This window comes from Psittacula echo (assembly GCF_963264785.1).
Source record: "Psittacula echo genome assembly, chromosome: 7".
Taxonomy (NCBI): Eukaryota; Metazoa; Chordata; class Aves; order Psittaciformes; family Psittacidae; genus Psittacula; species Psittacula echo.
In genome coordinates this window covers 21181890-21184577 of record NC_137740.1, presented here as the reverse complement: position 1 = coordinate 21184577, position 2688 = coordinate 21181890, and positions in this window count along the sequence as shown.

The window sequence follows — 2688 nt, the reverse complement described above, 5'->3', positions numbered from 1 at the left end:
AAACAAGAAGCAATTTTAATGGCCACTTCCAAAGGAAATTTATGGATGTGCATAAAGCTACTTTCCATAGGAGAAGGACTAAGCTTTTAGCAGTTACCTTCATTTGGATTTTTTTCCCTGTTGCAATATAATACCCACAAATATTTGCGAGTTGTGACTGTGCTCCGAAGGGTTAGTCCTCTTCCAGAAAGGGGGGTGAAGGGAGAGAAGACGAAAACAGTGGTGCCAATTTGTCTGCCCAGACTCTGATTATGGGAGGGTTGTTGTTTTTTTTCTTTCCTGCAGGGGAGAGAAGCTGGTGGGATGCTGTCTCTCTCTGGGGTGAGGGATATCTGATATCCACCCCAAGAGCAGTCCAGCAGACTGAACTTTCATCTCCAGCAGTGAGGGATTTGAATGCAAAAAAAGAACCCTCAACCAAACCTTGTGGATAAACTTCTCTGCTAAATTTGGAGATCTTGAAGTTGGGGAAATTAGGAACATTTGAACATCTGCTTGTAAAGAGCATGGAGAAGAGAGAGAGAGGAGATCCCTGGGAGGAACGGAGGTGGTTTCAATACATCTATTTATTTATTTGCGTGCCCTGGGCCCTGCCCTCCTCCTGCCTAGCCTGCTATCCAGTGACCCTCGGTGCTGATTAAAGTTCACCAGTGACCTCTGAGTGCTTTTGTTACCCTGCCTGGTAATAAAACCCCAGTTAAATGGCTGGCTTATCCAAACCCAGGGCTCCTTATGCAGCCAGCTCTGGAGCCAGCTCAAGTCTGAGCCCTTGGGAACACACAGTTTAGCTCTAATTTAGCTTGGCTAGCTCTGTTTAGCTGGCCCATGGGGGTTCCTGGTGGCCATCTCGATGCCCCCAGATAGCCATGGTAGGTGAGTATGCAACCTGAAAGGGCCACAGCCTGGTTTCTTGCTAGGCAGAGTCCTGGTTCCCGAGGGAGGTAATCCCACTGAAATCCCTGAAGGGGATGGAGCAGGCTTAATGTGATGAAGACAAACACCATCCACCTTCAGGACTATGCCCTGACACCCTGCAAGCTGGAGCAAAGCCATGGTGGGGAGATGTTTGTGCTGATACTGCCGCAGTTTCCTGGTAGAATCCATGAACCCCTATCTTTGGGATCATGTCAGGATAGTGCTGACACACACCTCCACAGACGCAGCCTCCAGGGCCAGAGGCAGATCTGCAAGCTATGCAGGTATCTCTAGCAAAAGCAAAGCCAGGGAACTGAAGTGCTGAACTCTGATTCAAGTCCATGCTGGAGATGAGGACATTTGTGTCCTCATAGCCCCTCTTCCACTTGCAGCAAAACTTACAGAAAAAGATAGGAAACTAGCTCCTGGCATTGCCAGCTAGAGAATGTGCTTGTCATCTCTGTTGAAAGCTAGGTGGCAACTGTTGAAACTCTGTCTTGAAATCTGAAAACTGGGACTTGTACAGACAAACTGATGAACAAATTTCCACTCTCTCAGCCCCCTTCTCCACTTGTATTTTATAAATGACAAGTTGAGGGAAGGGCTCCAGCCCAGACTGGGTTGGAGGAGGTCTGGGCAAAGCTGATTTGAAAAGGTAGGAGCCCTGCTATTGGAAACCCTAACCCAGGCGCTGCACAGACAGTCCAGCTGCCCCCACCCTGAAAACCAAACCTCTGAGTCTTGGGGGTACACTCAGGGGCCATCCAAACGTGACTTCGCAGAAATACCTTTCAGGAGGAGATTTCCCTGGCTGCATTTGGCCCAGAACTCCCACCCCAATCCTTAGCTGAGCACGCCGTCAAGCCTGCTTACATGGTGCCAGTTCCCGTGATGGTTCTGTTGCTGTGAGCTGACTTTTCCCCCATCCTGAATAATGCATACTTTTCCATCCTTCCTTACTCACACATCTTTCCTACTCCTTGGCCAGAGATGCCAAACAGAGAACCCCCTAGCTGGTATCGTGGGGCCACCTCCCTTATAACAACTGATACCCAGTAAAAAAAGTGTGTGGCCTTGCCCCACCATCCATGTGGGCCTGAAGCCCCGTGAGTTGTACATGTGTGCCAGTGCTTTCCTGCCTCAGGTTCTAAATCTCATACTCAATGCTGTGATATTCCTAAATAAGCTCCCGAGGCTTAGTATTTATCATCCCCATGTACCAGTAACAAGCCACCTTGCTCTGACTGGAGATGTGATAGCACTTCCAGGAATGATTGTGTGTGATGTGAACTCAGTCCCTGGTTCAAAATACTATGCAGAGGAATAATAAATCTCAGTTTAAAATTGCTGCCCCATTTAAGCTTTGATTAGACTCTGATGGTCTGTTCACCCTGGAGCTGCTGGTATTAATCTGCATGCTAAACCCTAATTATAAACTGCTCTTGGCATTTCCAGATGATATCAAGATGTTTGGGATTAAAAGAAACCCTGATGTTGAGTTTACAGCTTGAAATGACTGTAGACAACCTGATCCCCACAGATCTAATAACACACCTCTGTGTGGGGAATAAAGAAAAGAGGGAGATTTGGCCCAAGTGTGTAGCAGGAGTTTGTGGGAGAGAGGTCTGGCTTCAGGCTTGAATGTGTGCATACATACCCAAACTCTCACACACGCATGTAAGGTAATACACCTATATGTACACACATTTATTCCTGCAGGTGCTCTGCTCCAGATCACCATAGTTCTTACCCAGCCCTGGGTAGAGAAAGTGC